General features: G+C 37.8%; 1 pseudogene; it reads left to right on the top strand.

Moving 5' to 3' along the window:
* LOC128205427 (uncharacterized) overlaps positions 1-11,331 on the top strand; it is a 35,086-nt pseudogene extending 23,755 nt beyond the window's left edge.
* The last annotated feature ends 4,230 nt before the right edge of the window (positions 11,332-15,561 follow it).

Raw genomic sequence — 15,561 nt, 5'->3', positions numbered from 1 at the left:
GGCTGTTCGGACAGCGGCAGCACAGTGCGGTATTTTTTGTATTGACGCCACGCAAACATTTAATGATACGTCACTTGACCAATCATGAGTGTTAGTTCTATATAAGCAATAGTATTCCAAAAGTGTTCCTTTCCGTGATTTATGAATGCATTGAATAAAATGTATACGCAATAGGAGTAGCTATTTGCATTTATACTCGTAACGCAAGCGCTTCCTTACAAAGTTCAAAAACATTTCATAGCATATTCCCGAGAGAGAGAGCATTATGAGAAAGCATGTCGTCGACTAACATTGAGGTGCTGTACTGAAAGCGCCTGATACAGTTCTTGAGATTTATTCGTTCGATGAAATATCAAAACTATTATTTGGATCACTAACTAAAATTGATGGACGATATAATAAGGATCCTCATAAAACCTTTCAATATATTAAAAGCATTTTTAAAAAATTATTTCAGAAGAATATTCGGAATGGCGAAGTTATTGAGGCCGACATCCGGCAACATATACAAGCCATTGAAGCTATTCGAACAGGCGTATCGGTAAAACTTACTGAACATAGAGAGGAGGTTCGTTTTATTCTTATTAAAATGTTTAAAGGAATGAGTGCATTGTATAAGACACCTCCAGGGATCGGGTGAAAATAAATTCATGTTAGAAGGCGAAATAAAATCTTCTCAAATAGTATTATATTACTGTATAGCATGAGCTAGTGAAATCAAACATAATTTTACCTATATTATTTTAAATAATGATAAAAATTATTTTTGAACCAATGGGTTGGCAGTACTTTTCAAAATATTCGCTTTTTCAATCACTCATTCATCGTCATTTTACCTGTGGTACTTATTGATTGAAACGCCAAAGTGTATTAAGTTGCAACTGTTTGTTTGAATAAATACAAAAAGGAGTTCTTAATAAAAGATACTGCCCCAACATCCTGAATAGGGTTTAAGGGAAAATACAAAAAGGTGTGTTTAGTAGTAGATACTGCACCCACACCTAAGTAAGGTTTAAGGGAAAATACAAAAAGGTGTGTTTAGTAGTAGATACTGCACCCACACCTAAGTAAGGTTTAAGGGAAAATACAAAAAGGTGTGTTTAGTAGTAGATACTGCACCCACACCGGCCAAGTCAAGTTTGAGGGAATATACAACAAGAGGGCCAAATGGCCCTGAATCGCTCACCTGTCATATATTGCACATTCTTCCATTATATACAAATATTGAAAACCTAAGCCTATGAACACGGGGTGTGGCCAATTTTGACCCCAGGGCTAAAGTTTGAACAATCTTAATAGTGGTCCGATAAACGATGCTTCATACCAAATATCTAAGGCCTTCGCCTTTTGGTTTCGGAGAAGAAGATTACTTAAGTTTTCATCATATACATATATAAGGAAACCCATGACCGCCCGGGTGGGGCCATTTTTTGACCCCAGAGCCAAAGATTGAACAATATTGGTACAAGTCAACTAGATGGTATATCATGCCAAATATCTAAGCTCTTGTCACTACTTGATTTTACGTGTGTATCTATATATGTATATTTGTAATTAATTGTTGTATGTGGCCCATATTGAAAATTGGTATGTGTACTAAATATGTTATCCAGTTTAAATTAAGACGTTATTTGTCTTTGTGAGTTCGAAGAAGATTTTTTAAGTTTTCACTATAACCCATATAGAGAAAAACCATTAGCCCCGGGGTTAATTTGAACAAACTTTGTAGAGGTCCACTAGACGATGAATCATGCCAAATATCTAAGCTCTAAGCCACGTAAGTTCAGAGATGATTTTTGAAGTTTTCACTATAAACATATAGAGAAAACCCATGACCCCCCAAGGGGGCGGGGCCAATTTTGACCCCAAGGCCATAATTTGAACAATCTTTGTAGAGGTCCACTAGATGATGAATCATGCCAAATATCTAAGCTCTAGTCCAAGTAAGTTCAGAGGAGAAGATTTTTGAAGTTTTAACTATAAACATATAGAAAAAACCCATGACCCCCCGGGGCGGGGCCAATTTTGAACAATCTTTGTAGAGGTCCACTAGACGATGAATCATGCTAAATATCTAAGCTCTAAGCAACGTAAGTTCAGAAGAGATTTTTTATTTTATTTACTATAAACATATAGAGAAAACCCATGACCCCCCGGGGCGGGGCCAATTTTGACCCAAAGGCCATAATTTGAACAATCTTTGTAGAGGTCCACTAGACGATGAATCATGCCAAATATCTAAGCTCTAGTCCAAGTAAGTTAAGAGGAGAAGATTTTTGAAGTTTTAACTATAAACATATCAAGTATACCCATGACCCCCCAGGGCGGGGTCAATTTTGACCCCAAGGCCATAATTTGAACAATCTTTGTAGAGGTCAACTAGACGATGAACCATGCCAAATATCTAAGCTCTAGTCCAAGTAAGTTCAAAGGAGAAGATTTTTGAAGTTTTCACTATAAACATATAGAGAAAACCCATTACCCCCGGGGCGGGGCCAATTTTGAATCCAAGGCCATAATTTGAACAATCTTTGTAAAGGTCCACTAGACGATGAATCATGCCAAATATCTAAGCTCTAGTCCAAGTAAGTTCAGAGGAGAAGATTTTTGAAGTTTTAACTATAAACATATAGAGAATACCCATGACCCCCCGGGGCGGGGCCAATTTTGACCCCAGGGCCATAATTTGAACAAACTTTGTAGAGGTCCACTAGACGATGAATCATGCCAAATATCTAAGCTCTAGGCCAAGTAAGTTCAGAGGAGAAGATTTTTGAAGTTTTCACTATAAACATAGAGAGAAAATCCATGACCCCCGGGGCGGGGCCAATTTTGACCCAAGGGCCATAATTTGAACAAACTTTGTAGAGGTCCACTAGACGATGAATCATGCCAAATATCTAAGCTCTAGGCCAAGTAAGTTCAGAGGAGAAGATTTTTGAAGTTTTCACTATAAACATAGAGAGAAAATCCATGACCCCCGGGGCGGGGCCAATTTTGACCCAAGGGCCATAATTTGAACAAACTTTGTAGAGGTCCACTAGACGATGAATCATGCCAAATATCTAAGCTCTAGGCCAAGTAAGTGCAGAGGAGAAGATTTTTTAAGGTTTTCACTATAAACATATAGAGAAAACCCATGACCCCTCGGGGCAGCGCCAATTTTGACCCCAGGGCCATAATTTGAACAAACTTTGTAGAGGTCCACTAGACGATGAATCATGCCAAATATCTAAGCTCTAGTCCAAGTAAGTTAAGAGGAGAAGATTTTTGAAGTTTTAACTATAAACATATCAAGTATACCCATGACCCCCGGGGCGGGGCCAATTTTGACCCCAGGGCCATAATTTGAACAAACTTTGTAGAGGTCCACTAGACGATGAATCATGCCAAATATCTAAGCTCTAGGCCAAGTAAGTTCAGAGGAGAAGATTTTTTAAGTTTTCACTATAAACATATAGAGAAAACCCATGACCCCCGGGACGTGGCCAATTTTGACCCCAGAGCCATAATTTGAACAATCTTGGTAGAGGACCATTTGGTGATCCTACCTACCATATATCAACGGCCTAAGCCTTGTGGTTTGGGAGAAGAAGATTTTTAAAGTTTTTCCTTTTGGTTGCCATGGCAACCAGAGTTCTGTATGGAATTGAATTCTTTGAACAACTTTGATAGAAGACAACCCAAGGAACCTATGAAGTTTTATTAATATTGGCCTAGCGGTTAAGGAGGAGATGTCTTTTAAGTAAATTGTTGACGGACGACGCACGCCGCACGACGGACAAAAGGCGATCACAAAAGCTCACCATGTCACAAAGTGACAGGTGAGCTAAAAAGGCAATTTCATAAAAAAAAATCTAAAAAGATATTATTATAAATTGGAAATAAAATTTAGTAGAATTACGTATGGTTATGTAAATCAATAATAAATCCAAAAATATTTATATAATGTGATTGTAAGTCTTAATAAGAACAATTAATATCTGCCATAAATAGAATGATACAAGAAAATCCAAATAGACATTATTTAAGAGTCAGTAGTTGCACTTGCAAAATGATAATCATATTTATCAGATATATGAAACAGCTGAAAGTTCTCAAACATAGACATTTATGTTCAAATATCACCGGTAAATAAAAATAATTGACCTAGTGACCTAGTTTTTGACCTGGGTTGACCCAATATGGAACTTGACCTAGCTTATGTTAAGATGATCATTCTGACCAAGTTTCATTAAGATAAGGCTAAAATTGTGACCTCTATTTTGTTCACAAGGTTTTTCTAATAATTGACCTAGTGACCTAGTTATTGACTGCGTATGACCCAATATCGAACTTGACCCAGATTTTATAGAGATGATCATTCTGACCAAGTTGCATTAAGATTAGCCTAAAATTGTGACCTCTATTGTGTTCACAAGGTTTTTGTACTAATTGACCTAGTGACCTAGTTATTGACCGTGAATGACCCAATATCAAACTTGACCTAGATTTTATAGAGATGATCATTCTGACCAAGTTGCATTGAGATTAGGCTAAAATTGTGATCTCTATTGTGTTCACAAGGTTTTTGTAATAATTGACCTAGTGACCTAGTTATTGACCGTGAATGACCCAATATCGAACTTGACCTAGATTTTATAGCGATGATCATTCTGACCAAGTTGCATTGAGATTAGGCTAAAATTGTGACCTCTATTGTGTTCACAAGGTTTTTGTAATAATTGACCTAGTGACCTAGTTATTGACCGTGAATGACCCAATATCAAACTTGACCTACATTTTATAGCGATGATCATTCTGACCAAGTTGCATTGAGATTAGGCTAAAATTGTGACCTCTATTGTGTTCACAAGGTTTTTCTACTAATTGACCTAGTGACCTAGTTATTGACCGCGGATGACCCAATATCGAACTTGACCTAAATTTTATAGAGATGATCATTCTGACCAAGTTGCATTGAGATTAGGCTAAAATTGTGACCTCTAATGTGTTCACAATGTATTTCTACTAATTGACCTAGTGACCTAGTTTTTGACCCCAGATGACCCAATATCGAACTTGACCTAGATTTCATAGAGATGATCAGTCTGACCAAGTTTCATAAAGATTAGGTCAAAATTGTGACCTCTGTTGTGTTCACAAGGTTTTTCTAATAATTGACCTAGTGACCTAGTTATTGACTGCGGATGACCCAATATCGAACTTGACCTAGATTTTATAGAGATGATTATTCTGACCAACTTGCATTGAGATTAGGCTAAAATTGTGACCTCTATTGTGTTCACAAGGTTTTTGTACTAATTGACCTAGTGACCTAGTTATTGACCGTGAATGACCCAATATCAAACTTGACCTACATTTTACAGCGATGATCATTCTGAGCAATTTGCATTGAGATTAGGCTAAAATTGTGACCTCTATTGTGTTCACAAGGTTTTTCTACTAATTGACCTAGTGACCTAGTTATTGACCGCGGATGACACAATATCGAACTTGACCTAGATTTTATAGAGATGATCATTCTGACCAAGTTGCATTGAGATTAGGCTAAAATTGTGACCTCTAATGTGTTCACAAGGTATTTCTACTAATTGACCTACTGACCTAGTTTTTGACCCCAGATGACCCAATATCGAACTTGACCTAGATTTCATAGAGATGATCAGTCTGACCAAGTTTCATAAAGATTAGGTCAAAATTGTGACCTCTGTTGTGTTCACAAGGTGTTTCTACTAATTGACCTAGTGACCTAGTTTTTGACCTGGGTTGACCCAATATGGAACTTGACCTAGCTTATGTTTAGATGATCATTCTGACCAAGTTTCATTAAGATAAGGCTAAAATTGTGACCTCTATTTTGTTCACAAGGTTTTTCTAATAATTGACCTAGTGACCTAGTTATTGACTGCGTATGACCCAATATCGAAATTGACCCAGATTTTATAGAGATGATCATTCTGACCAAGTTGCATTAAGATTAGCCTAAAATTGTGACCTCTATTGTGTTCACAAGGTTTTTGTACTAATTGACCTAGTGACCTAGTTATTGACCGCGGATGACCCAATATCGAACTTGACCTAGATTTTATAAGGATGATCATTCTGACCAAGTTGCATTGAGATTAGGCTAAAATTGTGACCTCTATTGTGTTCACAAGGTTTTTGTACTAATTGACCTAGTGACCTAGTTATTGACCGTGAATGACCCAATATCAAACTTGACCTACATTTTACAGCGATGATCATTCTGAGCAATTTGCATTGAGATTAGGCTAAAATTGTGACCTCTATTGTGTTCACAAGGTTTTTCTACTAATTGACCTAGTGACCTAGTTATTGACCGCGGATGACACAATATCGAACTTGACCTAGATTTTATAGAGATGATCATTCTGACCAAGTTGCATTGAGATTAGGCTAAAATTGTGACCTCTAATGTGTTCACAAGGTATTTCTACTAATTGACCTACTGACCTAGTTTTTGACCCCAGATGACCCAATATCGAACTTGACCTAGATTTCATAGAGATGATCAGTCTGACCAAGTTTCATAAAGATTAGGTCAAAATTGTGACCTCTGTTGTGTTCACAAGGTTTTTCTAATAATTGACCTAGTGACCTAGTTATTGACTGCGGATGACCCAATATCGAACTTGACCTAGATTTTATAGAGATGATTATTCTGACCAACTTGCATTGAGATTAGGCTAAAATTGTGACCTCTATTGTGTTCACAAGGTTTTTGTACTAATTGACCTAGTGACCTAGTTGTTGACCGCGGATGACCCAATATCGAACATGACCTAGATTTCATAGAGATGATCAGTCTGACCAAGTTTCATAAAGATTAGGTCAAAATTGTGACCTCTGTTGTGTTCACAAGGTTTTTCTAATAATTGACCTAGTGACCTAGTTATTGACTGCGGATGACCCAATATCGAACTTGACCTAGATTTTATAGAGATGATTATTCTGACCAACTTGCATTGAGATTAGGCTAAAATTGTGACCTCTATTGTGTTCACAAGGTTTTTGTACTAATTGACCTAGTGACCTAGTTGTTGACCGCGGATGACCCAATATCGAACTTGACCTACATTTTATAGAGATGATCATTCTGACCAAGTTGCATTGAGATTAGGCTAAAATTGTGACCTCTATTGTGTTCACAAGGTTTTTCTACTAATTGACCTAGTGACCTAATTATTGACCGCGGATGACCCAATATCGAACTTGACCTAGATTTTATAGAGATGACCATTCTGACCAAGTTGCATTGAGATTAGGCTAAAATTGTGACCTCTATTGTGTTCACAAGGTTTTTCTACTAATTGACCTAGTGACCTAGTTTTTGACCCCAGATGACCCAATATCGAACTTGACCTAGATTTCATAGAGATGATCAGTTTGACCAAGTTTCATAAAGATTAGGTCAAAATTGTGACCTCTATTGTGTTCACAAGCAATTGTGAACGGACGGACGGACGGACGGACGGACGGACGGACGGACGACGGACGAAGAGTGATCACAAAAGCTCACCTTGTCACTACGTGACAGGTGAGCTAAAAACTACTGATTGAATTAAAGTGCCCCTTCAGTGCCCAAAACAAAAAAATATCACTAGTCACTGTGCCATCCACTTGAAACAGACAAGTTGAAATCTTTCTCTGAGTACTAAGCATCCAAATTATTATCAAATTCAGGGTCAGCTGTTTTGTGCTAAAGACAATATTGTGACTTGATAATATACACCTTAAGTGGTATTTTGATCACTAGAATTCACCGGAATGAGAACTTTATTGCACACATGCTGAAAGACAATTTTCTGACTTGGTAATATACACCTTAAGTGATATTTTGTTCACTAGAATTCACCTGAATGAGAACTTAATTGCACACATGCTGAAAGACAATTTTCTGACTTGGTAATATACACCTTAAGTGATATTTTGTTCACTAGAAGTCACCTGAATGCAACTTGATTGCACACATGATATGCAAGCTGGAAAAGTTTAATACATCACATTTCAGAGCAGCAATTCTTGACAAGTACTTTTATAAACATTGAGTGTTTTGAACTGTTTTTTAATAACTTAAAGCTGCACTCTCACATATTGATGGTATTGACCTAATTTCATTTTTTTTTACCTCAAAATCAGTCATTTAAGATAACTCACAAGAGAACAAATCTATTTGTTGGGCAGTGAAAAGATTAATAATAACATGGTCAAGATATTGAAGTGCATACTAATCTGAAACAGGGTGGGCAGCATTTAAAGAAATTAAATTGTGTTGCAAAAATATCAAATTATGTAAGCATATTTTTGCACTGTTTAACCAAAGGTCCTTGTTAAAAGAAGTTGAAGGGAGACTGACAGTCTGAGAAGCCGTGAAGAGACTACTAGCTATCCTCTTCGACATGAGGAGCTCATATCACCTTTTATTTATCTGCTTTATATAATTTGAAACACCTGAATTTATACAAAGAATCAAACCATAACCCTTCTCCACTAGTGCCTGTCCTTAATAAAGAAATTATCAAGTTAACAAGAGCTGTCTTATGACAGCTCGCTCAACTACGCTGCTTTGACTTAGAAGTGAATACAATAACAATGTAATATTACCAAGTTTGGTCTCTTTATGTCAAACCTTACTAAAAATATTTGATACATAAGGTGACTTTGATGCTGCCCTTCTAACGGCCTGCCCGAACAATGACGCAAGTCATTCAAATAACTTGATTTCCCAAATTGAACAAGTAATAAAAGTGGCATATATTATATTTTTTGTCCAATTTGTAGAAATTGGTTTTACTTCTGTGTAAGAAAATTATTTTTGTAATTGTGTTAATGGGACCGAAATTCGGCTTTGTTTAAGGTCTAGAAAGACACTGTTTTTATTTTGGCATTTTTATGACTGAACCTTCAGATTTGCCTAAGAAAGACGAAAGAAAACGTTGAAAGTCAGCCGAGGTGACAGTCTCAATAAGAGAATCTGAAAATCAAGGAACTCCTGAAGAGTCGAAAGACTGTCTCGGTATCTATATTTTTTCTTATAATATGTATCCATTTTCTGTCTGCTTGTGAACAAAATAGATGTTCCTATCCTTATTGATAACTGAGACTGAAACTTGTTTCTCATAATAAGATATACCTCTGCATTGTAAAGTTCTAATGTTGAATACTACCCTGTAATTTCTGTCTAAAGATTCATAACCAGAAGCATATTGTGCACTTTTATAGTTCCTAATAACCTCAATAACCACGGTCATAAATTTTCATACATATATTATCAAGTACTGGTATGGCTTACATATTAAATTTTAGTTGAACAAGCCCTAAAGATTCTTCAGAAGAGAAGACCCCCAAATCATCAATCCCCCCGCCAGTGGTTGAGGCAACCACACAGTTGACAGCCCCACCAGCAGCCTCAACCAACCATCCAATGACAGATCTGCAAACAGCCATGGTCTTCCAACAGCCAACATCTCCACCAACATTCGCTTCAATCCCTCAGGTGAGAGCCCCGCCAGCAGTTATGACCGCCCCACCTTCAGTCATGCCTCTCCGACATACTACACTCCTTCCAACAATCATGCCTACACTCCCACCAGCAGCATCTACCATACCTCAGATGACAGCCCTGTCAGCAGTCCCAGCCATCCATGAGACCTCCCCCCCCCCCCCCCACCAGCTTTGTTGGCCAGCTCTCATATGACACCACCGCCAATGGAGTTGACAACCTACCAGATAAACGCACAGCTAGCCTCATCCACACAACCTCTGACTGCCACAAGCTTGGATTATGCTGGTAATGGAACATGCATTTATGTGTAAGTAATTAAGGAACCATTTGCCATTATATTAAAGATGGAGTATTTAAAGTTGAAACAACCTGCACAGAAAAAATTGCAGTCTTTTCACAAAGCCAAGAAGCACACAGGTTACCCCTCTTAAGGCTAGAGATTTAAACTTGGGTGGTGCAGATATTTGTGACATTAAAGATTTTGACCCTTGGTCACAAAATTATCATCAAGTTGCTGGTTATAAAGACTACTTTTACAATACCTGTATGAATTTAGGGGCATATCCGAGACACCGATTTTTCAGACATTCAGCCAAGCCAATATGCAGGCCATTTCCAATGACCATGATTATTTTGAATTATCTCATGAAGACAATTTCCTTAAATTAAGCAAGCTTACCAAACTAAGTGAAAAGGACAGGGATGACATTGAAATGTACACTAGGGGACAGAACAAGAACGACCGATGGTTTGAAGAAGGGAAAAAAATAATACAATCATCTCATTTTCACTGTGTGTGTACCGCGACAGAAAGAACCGACTTAAATGACTTGGCAAATTCTTTTGTTCGGGGGAAGGTTTAATACCAACAGAAGCTATGCACCATGGAATCCAGTATGAAAAGGAAGCCATTCATCAATATGAAAGTAATAGTTATGTCAAAGTTAAACCATGTGGCATATTCGTTTCAAAAAGCCTTCCATTTTTAGGGACATCACCCGAAGGTGTTGTGCCATACTTGAAAAAGACAGATGGAAATCTTTCTCTGAGTACTAAGCATCCATATTATTATCAAATTCAGGGTCAGCTGTTTTGTGCTGAAAGACAATTTTGTGACACCTTAAGCAATATTTTGTTCACTAGAATTCACTGGAATGAAAACTATATTGCACACATGCAAGCTGGAAAAAGTTTAATACATCACATTTCAGAGCAGCAAATCTTGAAAAGTACTTTTATAAATTATGAGTGTTTTGAACTATTTTTTAACAACTTAAAGCTGCACTCTCACATATTGATGGTATTGACCTATTTTCGTTTGATTTTTTGGTGTCAGAATCAGATATTTAAGATAACTCACAAGTGAACAAATCTCATTTTTTGGGAAGTGAATAGATTAATTATAACATGGTCAAGATATTGTGCATACTTAAACAGGGTGGGCAGCATTTAAAAAAATCAAATTGTGTTGCAAAAATATCAAATTATGTAAGCATATTTTTACGCTGTTTAACCAAGTGGTCCTTGTTAAAAGAAGTTGAAGGGGCACGGCCAGTCAGAGAAGCCGTGAAGAGACTACTAGCCATCCTCTTCGACACCGAGGAGCTCATATCACCTTTTATTTATCTGCCTTATATAATTTGAATCAAATGAAATTTAAACAAAGAATCAAACCATAACCCTTCTCACTATAGTGCTTGACCAACTTATCAGAAATTATCAAGTTAAAAATGATTTTCATACGTTTTCAGGTGTGGTGCGCAAAAGGTTCTGTGCTACAACAACCGTCATCAGAAATGTGATGCGAGACCGACTAAAAATAATACGCCAAAGGAACTGGCCATGCGAATAGGGAATTCACAGACAATCCACTTTTAATGTGTTGTAAATAATCAATCAATAAGAAGTGAAATGAAATAAGTGTGGTGTTTTACTTTTACTTGTTAAAATATCTTACTTAAACAAGTAAGTATACCATAATTAAATTAGGACCACCTGCTTTGAGTTTTGAACCCAAATCTACCTAGCTGACAATAGCAGAGGTTCACATGTCTGACGATTAAAACAAACCATACAGTGGGAAATGGTTTTTCCCTTTCTAAATAAAGACATTCTATAGACTGGTATAAATATTTATCAAAAGGCTATACGCGCGAAGCTCCCTTAACAGTCCACGTTGTCCAGAACTGCTTGGCCATCTTCGGCAAGCTTTAGAATGAGTGTTTATTGGTGACTGTGCCCGAACCCTACCGGATAGGTCACCGTTGATAGCGGAATACACCTTAGTTAAGAGCACACCCTTAAATACAATGGCCTACTACCTGTCAACAAGTAATCAAATACTCATATTTTTAATAATCGCCTATAAAACAGACTAGTTCTCCCTAACTCCACCCACTTCAAATGCGGCTATATATATCGCAGTTTTTATATTTTAAGTTAGATTCGTCTCACATTTGTCATCGCTGCTTTCCACATATGCCTACTCTTGCATTGACCATGGATCCCTTGGTTCCACCACCACCACGTCTACCACCAACTGGCTGCACCTGCGTGCATTGTTGTCAGGGAAGAGGTTCGGGGAGTGCTGTCACGGCTGTGGACGGGCGAGGACATAGGAGGTGAGTGGACATGACCTATACTCGAAATCTGCCATATTTGCATATATATATTGCAGTTTTTATATTCCCGTTAGGTTTGTCTCAGATTTTTCATTGCTACTTTGATTTCCACGTATTCTATTCCATTGACCATGGATCCATTGGTTCCACCAACACTGCTACTACTACCACCACCGCTGGCTTTTGTTAGAGAAGAGGTTCAGGGAGTGCCTGTCACAGCCATGGACAGGCGAGGACATAGGAGATGAGTGGACATGACCTATACTCGAAATCTGCCTTATTTCAATATATCGCAGTTTTTATATTTACGTTACGATTCGTCTCAGATTTTTCATTGCTACTTTGATTTCCATTTATTCCAGGTATTTTATTCTATTGATCATGGATCCATTGGTTCCACCATCACCACTATTACTACCACTACCGCTGGCTACACCTGCGCGCATTGTTGTCAGGGAAGAGGTTTGGGGAGTGCCTGTCAGGGCCGTGGACGGGCGAGGGCATAGGGGGTGAGTTGACATGACCTACTCAAAATCTGCCATATTTGCATCATGTACTATTCATATATGTTATGTGTGTAGTGTGAACCATTAACCAGTCCATTAAACCTGGTCATGATCCGGAAACCGAACCACCAGATTTGGTGCCAAAATTGCAACCTGAGTCCCAATTGTTATCATAGCATGCAGTAATTAATATGCAAACTGTTTAAATGAGAATCAGATTTTGAAAAAAAAAAAATTCCATGGACTATTAAAAATATCTAACACTCATATCATTGTATTTAGTGTGATATAATTCCGACGAATATACCCATGATTATGTGACATCATTAAACATTTACAGTGAACGTTTTACTGGACTAAAATCTTACTGCACTAAAATCTAAAAAAAAAAAACGTATTTCCTTAACATTGCAGGAGGAGGCCGTCTGCACCGTTAAAGTCCGTGATAAAGATGTGGCCATAAAGGTCATCACTCTGGAAGCGGATTCTCAAAGGGCCAAGGTGACCCTTAAGGGAGAGAGTCCGTAACATCTGATGTGAGGCCGGGTGACTATGTGACAATCACAGATGTGGTGACTAACCACTTTAAGGGGGAAACATCCCTTTCCACCACAAACAGATCAACACTGAAGGTAATTTTCATCAACCATCTTACAACAAGAGATGTTTGTGAAACATTATGCCCCCTGAGCGCCAAGTTGCCAGAAATATTTGGACAATTGAATGAAATATGCATGGACTGAAATGACAGCTGATTTGTCATTGGATGCATATGAGGCAGGTCATCTACTGGTCATACCTAATCTTCATGTCAAGTTTGATGACCATAGGTCCGGGAATTGTTGAGTTATCACTCGGACAAGCTTTGGTCTTCCAACAGACCGACCGACATGTGCAAAGCAATTATATAACCCCTCTGCTTCGAAGGGGGGCATAATTAAACTAGATGTTCACTGAAAACTGATACTTCAACTCATGCATTTAGTGACATATAAATTTCTACTGTCTACTATATAAGACAAATATCAGAACAATACTCTTACTTTAAAACTTTACTGAAGAAAATATATCCTTGATGATCATCTATCTTAGTTTGAAACAAACATGGCACTTAGTGGATAGAGGAGCTTGAGGCAAATTTTCTCCAAAATTGCATAAGATGCACTTTACTTATGATAACTTAAGAAGGCAAATAAATGCCCAACTAAAATAGTAACATAAAAGAAAATCATTTCTATACAAACATTTATACATCAATCCCAATCATCTGTGCATGCATTAAAAAAATATGGACAATCAGAAAACCTTTTTTCAGCTTACAGTCACACTGACCTTGACCTTTGACCCACTGACCTCAAAATCAATAGGGTTCATCTGCTGGTCATGACCAATAAGCCTACCTAGTATGAGGTCCCTGGGTCAAAGCGTTCTCAAGTTATTGATCGGAAACCGTTTTTCATGTTAAGGTCACACTGACCTTGACCTTTGACCCACTGACCTCAAAATCAATAGGGTTCATCTGCTGGTCATGACCAATACACCTACCAAGTATGAGGTCCCTGGGTCAAAGCGTTCTCAAGTTATTGATCGGAAACCGTTTTTCATGTAAAGGTCACACTGACCTTGACCTTTGACCCACTGACCTCAAAATCAATAGGGTTCATCTGCTGGTCATGACCAATAAGCCTACCTAGTATGAGGTCCCTGGGTCAAAGCGTTCTCAAGTTATTGATCGGAAACCGTTTTTCATGTTAAGGTCACACTGACCTTGACCTTTGACCCACTGACCTCAAAATCAATAGGGTTCATCTGCTGGTCATGACCAATACACCTACCAAGTATGAGGTTCCTGGGTCAAAGCGTTCTCAAGTTATTGATCGGAAACCGTTTTTCATGTAAAGGTCACACTGACCTTGACCTTTGACCCACTGACCTCAAAATCAATAGGGTTCATCTGCTGGTGATGACCAATACACATACCAAGTATGAGGTCCCTCGGTCAAAGCGTTCTCAAGTTATTGATCGGAAACCATTTGGTATTCCGACCGACCGACAGACAGACAGACAGACAGACAGACCGACCGACATGTGCAAAACAATATACCCCACTTTTTTCAAAAGGGGGCATAATAAATATGCATTTCTGCTGGCTTGAAGGGTGTGAATTGCATTTTAGGGTTTTGATTATCAAAATTGTACATATCTGCAATTATATGTCATAAAAAGGCTTACATATAATTTGTTGCAAATGAGCAGAATTAAATATATGATAAACAATCTGTAAACATCATATGTTTTAACTTTCGCAATTTTTGCATGTTTCTAACGAACAATTTAAAAAGTACTTTTTTGTACAAAATTGTTTTGGAAATTAACAATAATAACTTAATAGCAACGCTCAAATAGTTTAAAGACAGTCGATCACAATGCGCAACAACTTTATCCCTTGCCAAAGGATTTCGGGTGGTGGGGGTTGGGGGCTATTGTTTTGAAGTTGTCCGTCCGTCATTAATAGAACTGATTATGAAAAAAACAAATCAGTATTCCTTTTAATTTTTTGATAACCCTACAGAACTGTCTGGACATTCCCACTTCAATAATTAGGTTGAAACAGATGTAGATGAAATCCAGGCTTACATAGCTCTACAAATACTTATGGGATTATGTCAAAAAATGAAATTGAGGACTACTGGTCAGAATATAGACCAACACATCTGTTATTCTCAGATATCATGTCAAGGAACAGGTATGAACTCCTCACATAATTTTTCCTCTACTCCAACAATGTGGATGAAAGACCAGAACACAGCAGTCCGAAGTATGATACTTTGTGGAAAATCCGAAGTATGATACTTTGTGGAAAATCCGACCTCTCATGAACATTTATGAACCTTCATACTTGAGG

The sequence above is a fragment of the Mya arenaria genome, chromosome 2 (genome assembly GCF_026914265.1).
Source record: "Mya arenaria isolate MELC-2E11 chromosome 2, ASM2691426v1".
Lineage (NCBI taxonomy): Eukaryota > Metazoa > Mollusca > Bivalvia > Myida > Myidae > Mya > Mya arenaria.
The sequence above is the reverse complement of the archived record's forward strand: the minus strand, read 5'-3'. Positions and strand labels throughout refer to the sequence as shown.